Below are 6323 nucleotides of genomic sequence, written 5' to 3'. Positions count from 1 at the left end.
GCATGTTAGAGCTGAATGAACACTATACTAGTGCAAAATGAAGGTTATAATAGAGTTACCACCACTACGCAAAAAGTCTTCTCCGGCACCTGCCAAGGATTCTCAATAGGATTGCATTTTGTGGTTCGCAATCTGTGTGTGAGAATGATGAGTGCCCCAGGCCCTGAAACTGGCTGGCCAATCACAATGTTGGAGATTTGTTTTGATTTGTTTTGTATCTTTGGATGCAATGCGGACAGAGTTTTGAGGGAGTGACGACAAAGCATTGGCCAATAGGCACAGACACAGTTTGAAAAACTACGGGTTGTTTCCATCAACAATCTTCTGATGTCTCATTGTGCGGGGCCAGACTAAATATTCACATTTTATCTCACATTTAGGCTGTTTTGCCAGGCTAGTTTCTTACTGTAGGGCAGGCTACCTTTTCTGCTGATGCTGTCTTCTCATCATATCACCTGTGAACAAAATGAATTGACTTCTTATATATTATATATTTGTGAGGAAAAACAGGAAAAAAGAAAAGAGGGGAACAGAAGGATGCCCGCACTGACTTGTGTATTAAATACTATTGTTATTTTTCTTGGTGTTATTATTATGCATATGTCTATGATCTTATATAGAAATTAGAGATGCACCGGATCCACTGCTTAAGATCCTGCTGGATCCGGAACCGGATACCAGATCCTACGAAAGGGTTGAAACACATAGCCTACTCGCATACGTGGGCCCTTTTATTACGTTGGCTCAAACAATTTTTTAGACTCAGTGGCTTACTGCCACACTGCCTGCACTGGCCGCTTCCAAAGTTCTTTCACTCCATGCAGCAATTGGGGTTGTGAAAAACCTAGGCTAGAGATGCACCAGATCCTGATTTTTAGGTAACTGCCGGATACCGGATCCACTGCTTAAGATCCTGCCGGATCCGGATGCTGTGAAAAACCCTATTATCCTGCCGGATCCGGAACCGGATCTTGGATCCTGTGCATCTCTAATAGAAATGTTTCATTACTTTATAACTATTGCTTAATTTGATCATCTTTGTATTATCTGTTTTTCTGGATCAAAGTGGCTAACAGGTCTATTTTCTATATTTCTCCTATATTTTTAAGTGGATACAAGGTTTTCTGCTTCACTAAAGGTAGCTCTTCACTTTCTGTCTTTGTCACCTTGTTAATATCTTGGGTTCAGCAAAGCTATTCGCCTCGCTCGACAGGAAAAGAACACCCCACTCACAGAGAGTATGGTTTCCTGGTCTTGTGTAACAGTCTTAAGAATAGCATACTGAACAGCCACTCATTAGATCACTGGTATCTTATTGGTGGCAGCTAATTCAGTGGTATGAATACTTCCTCACAAAACGGTTCATTGGCCTTGGTTATTGGGTTTTGATACAGCTCGAGCTGTGAGCGTAATTGGTACGCAAACTGGGTTGGGAGTTGTCCGAAAAGGTACTTGCTTATTGGGGTTTTCTTGGTTGTTTTTTATTCTTGTTTTTTGTATTGGTAGCGATACCCTTGTTTCAGGAATACCTGTCACTTCCTTTGCTTGATCTCTTGATAATGTACTTGGTAAGCAAACAGGGTTGAGAGTCATCTGAAAAGGTACTTGCTTATTGGTTATTCTTGATTGTTTTTTTTATTCTTGGTTTTGTATTGGTACCTTTGTTTCAGGAAAACCCATCACCTCCTTTGGTTGCTTGATCTCTTGATAATGTACTTGGTACAAGCAAACTGGATCGGGAGTCGTCTTAAAAGGTACTTGTTTATTGGTTATTGTTGGTTGTTCTATTTTAATTGTATTGGCAGCGGTAGGCCTACCTTTGTTTCAGAAATACCCGTAAACCTTGGTTCCTTTTTTTTGATATGCACAAACTCAAAGCTGCCCCTGTTTTTAGTTGGTGCACCGCCAGCCCAGACCTTTGTGTAAATAAGTTTTAAAGTAGGCCTACAAAGAAAAATGCTTTTCTTGGTCTTTAATACCAGTTCCTTAAGTAAGTAGGCATGCACATTCAAATCAGCTGTCACACTTACTTTTGATTAGGCTAAACCAGTAAATCTCTTTTTAGTAGAATTTATCTTCCCCTGCCCTGCGAATAAAAAATATCTCTACTCACCAAGAACACGGTGTCCTGATACAGCGCCGCCAGTTAGTATTGCCACCCCTTAATTTTATTTACAAAATAAATGGAAATATACAGTCTTACTGGTCCTTACTAAGATTATATCAGTGATAAACCCTTAATTGTGCATGAACAAGATATTTGCGAATACATGCCTAACAAATGTTCGATTTTGCTTAGTACATCTCTTACAAGTTACTTATACAGGCATTAACATTGTATGTGTTACTGCTTATAGATGTAACCCTAAAATAAAGTGTTACCACAACTTTTACCACCAGGATCTTTTAATTGAAGGTCAAAAGATTTTTAGAATGGCGAAGTATTTTTTTCCAAATGCATTTTGTAATTTCAAACAAAAACAAGCAGGAATATGCAGGAATATTGGCACCCCTCCCTAACGGGTTGATTGCACACCATTAGACAGAGCCTCTAAAGGTTTTGGTATTCATCAACGAGTTTCTTGCACTTCTCTGGTGGTATTTGTACCCTCTCTTTCTTTGGAATATGTTCATGATCTTGGACAGGTACAGGATTCTTTCTTCTAATGACAGATTGCATATTCCTGCAAATATTTTAGTATTTATTGTTGTTGATCATTTTTATATTTTATATCAACCACAAGCTATCTATAGAAAAATCATGGTTGACCTTATTACAAAAAAATGGGATGCAAACGTTTCGGGTCTAGCCCATCATCATCTAGCCCGTCTCTTTATTTTTCAGCTTTTAATACAGTTTCACTGAACAGCATCAAGCTCCTGTGTGCGACTCCTTTTTTCTTCACTCTGCATTTTTGTTTGGAATTACGCACCGAGCGAAACTCTCAAGTAAGACCAAGACGTGGACGCCATCTCTACCTTCACCTGAAAGAGAGATAAAAAAATAGCTCACCTTATGGCTCAACTTTGCGCATCGACCCAACTGGTCTTCGGTTTATTATCTTAGCAGCAGGTTTACAAAAATCTAGTACAAATTGAATAACTCTCCTACTCTTTAAGAGGCTACTCTACTGTCTGCAAAGTAAGAACTAAAAATTCAAAAGAAGTAAAAAACGCAAATGCATCAAATCAAAGCTCTATATGAAAAAAGTAGAACTAAAAAAGCCCCCCCCCCCTTCTCCGCTAAAAGCCAACCAAGCAAACAGGAAGGTGGCCCCACCGCAGAAGAGAGAAAAGCATCAGCAACCGACCAAAGGCAAAAAGCGACCAAAGGCAAAAGACAAAATACCCATACAGTTTTACAGGGCTTTTTATACCGTATGTGATTTTGTGGTTGATGTCATCTGGAAGTTCTGGATATGGTCAAGGGGAGAACTCTCCATCCCTCCCCCTCTCTCTCTCTCTCTGAACTCATTGAACATGCCTGATGAAGACCCTGTTGACTCGAAACGTTGTATGACCTAAATAAATTTCAAAGCTGAGCTACAGCGTGCAGACTTTTACCACTATCAGATGCGCCTTTGTCCTGCACCTGGCCTCAGAGAGGTGGGATCTGCATCCTCTTACTCTTATGAAGATTTTGCTTCGCTGATGCCCCATTTCTGTATTTCCCTGCTGTCAGCCTGGTGTAAAGGATCTGGCCATCCCTGTAGGGCGATCATTACACTAGCCACATCAACTTTTGGGTGACTTTGCTCCACTCAACATCCCTATTGACAAATGACAAAATGATCTTTGAGTTGCATCATCATCACAAGGCCGCAAGCCCAAAGGACGAGAGTTAGGATTATAGAAAAGAGCCTATGTTGTACTATGTTTACATTTGCATGTATCTGCTCTCTTTCTATCTCTTCCCTTCTCGTATAGGTCCCGTCCCAGGGACAGGTCTCCAGATAAACCTCTGAGGTTTAGCCAGGAGAAGCCTGGCATTTGGACTACAGGTATGCATCACTATCTTTCTTTTCTTGTATCAGTGCCATGTGTGTTTAGATAGACAAGCTTCCACTGTGATACACATTGTGCACACTAAGGTGCTGGTAACACGTATTTTGGATATTTTCAAATGTGGACATTTCTTTTATCCGTCTACATGTAAACAGGACCGGTGGGTAAAAATAAAAAACTCCATTACGTGTAAAAAAGAGGCCAAAACTAATGCATTTTCAAAAAATATTCATGCGAACTGCCTCTAAACTGCTTATATGGCAGTCGTGGGTAAGCGGTTAGGGCGTCATGGTACCGTCCTGCCGTACTGCTCCCTTTCGGGCGCCATTGAGGGCTGCCCCCCTTGCACGGGTGAGGCATAAATGCAAATTTATTGTGTGCAACGTGCACTTGTGTGTTGTGGAGCCCTGTGTCACAATGACAATGAGAGTTGGAGTTTCCCAGTTGGGCTTTCACTTCACGCTTTCACTAAGTAGGCCTCCAAGCACAAAATTATTTTGTTGTCTACCCCCACCAACAGCTTCAACAAAACCTTGACAAGAAGTCCAAGAAGAAGAAGAGGAAGAAGGACAAGACGGAGAGGAAGGAGGAGAAGAGGGAGAGGAGGAAGGAGAAGAAGCACAAGAGGAGGAGCGCCTCTTCCAGCGACAGCTCTGACGATGACGATGATGACCGGAAACCACGGTAACCAGACATACTCCCAGCTCCCCTCACTGCTTTTTAAAGTAAAAAAACACAACTGTCTCGATGTAACTGTCTGGATATAAGCCTGTAATTTAATTAAATTTTTTCTTGTGTGTGTGAAGTAGATGTATTTGTTGCAATAGCAGGAACAGAAGGAGAAGTTCGGCCAAGGGCTGCAGGATGTTGAGAGATTTTTAAAAAGCTTTCTATGATGCCTTATCATACCTTATTGTAATGAGCACCTTTTTTCATGTTTGCCCTCCCCTAAATAAAACCCTTAAAAATGCATGTACAACTGTTCATGAAACTCTACAAATAAAAGTCTGTTCTCCAGTCATATGATTTGGCATTTAGTTTTCTGAAAATCTTGTGAACCCAATCTCGTGTCTCGTCTCGTCTCGTGAGATGAGTGTCTCGTCACACCCTTAATTTGCATGTATCTGCTCTCTTTCCATCTCTCCTCCCTTCTCCTATAGGTCGCGTGCCAGGGACAATTCTCCCCGTACCCCTTTAAATTTTCGCCTGGAGAAGCCTGGCTATGGACTACAGGTATGCCTCACTATCTTTCTTTTGTCACTATTTGCATTTTTATTCCTTTGTTTAGATGCCTTGTCTGACTTTTAGAAATACTGACCATCAATGTTTATTTACCTTGTTTTGCAATTCTAGACCCAGTCAAACTCATCACAGTGAAGTGAAGTGAATATTCTCTATGCAGGGTCCTTGACTTAAGCTAGTGCTTCTTTTGATTGCCTGTCTCACTTACTGTACTCCCACTCAAAAGTCAGAGTCAAATTGTACACTCACACACACTCCTCCCTCCCTCTCACTCCCCTGTCTCACTCCACCTGTCTGTCTGCCAGCAGCGGCGAGACAGGAGTCGCTCCCTGCACTCACACCGTGACGACCACTCGTCCAACGGCTACGAGCGCAAGGGCCCACCGCGCAGAGCTCGCAGCCCGCCCAAACCACGCTACCAGCGCCCACAGAACACCAAACACACCAGGTACACTATGTAGGCGCTACAGCCGCCCACATAGCCTGCTGCTTCAGGACTTGGTGTGACTTGGTGAGCCAGTCAGCATTTGTTCTTTAGAGCCCTGCTTGTATTGCCCCTGTTCCTGGAATCGCCACCCTTGGAGGAAAGCCAGTGTATGAACAGAACGTCACTGCAGATCTACATTGTCACGAATGGATGTGCCCAAACCTCACAATGTTTGGGACAGGCCCTAACGTGGCACAAACGGTAGGGCACTCGTTTGCCATGTGGCCGACCCTTCCCCGTCTCTCTCTACCCACTCGCTTCCTGTCATTACCTTCACTGTCCTGTCAACTAAAGGCAAAAAGCCCAAAGAAATATTTAGGATGTTTGGGACCAAACGAAAGTAATTCGACTGTGTTTCCCCTCATGTCTTCAACTTGTATCTTGTTAAATACACCAGCACAACGTTTTCCCTGTATATCTTTTAAATTTATAATTGACTGTGGCTGTATAGATATGGTTTTATTTGAACATTTTTTGTTGTATGGTTTTGATCTACTGTTTATTATGTAATGCATATATACCGTATATTCTCAGCTGTTTTCAGCCCCATATGCAGGGCTCTCATCATGGTGTCACTTTTTACTGTTAT

At 42.0% G+C, this 6323-nt stretch overlaps 1 long non-coding RNA gene across 1 annotated transcript; it reads left to right on the top strand.

The window, feature by feature from the left end:
• Positions 1-4528: 4528 nt before the first annotated feature.
• LOC134463700 (uncharacterized) lies at positions 4529-6322 on the top strand. The gene is made up of 3 exons (XR_010037799.1): positions 4529-4689; positions 5166-5238; positions 5556-6322. It is a non-coding gene; the product is annotated as an uncharacterized LOC134463700 (long non-coding RNA).
• The last annotated feature ends 1 nt before the right edge of the window (position 6323 follows it).

This window comes from Engraulis encrasicolus, chromosome 1 (assembly GCF_034702125.1).
Source record: "Engraulis encrasicolus isolate BLACKSEA-1 chromosome 1, IST_EnEncr_1.0, whole genome shotgun sequence".
NCBI classification, from domain to species: Eukaryota; Metazoa; Chordata; class Actinopteri; order Clupeiformes; family Engraulidae; genus Engraulis; species Engraulis encrasicolus.
Note: the sequence above shows the minus strand (reverse complement) of the source record. Positions and strands in the feature narration are given on the sequence as shown.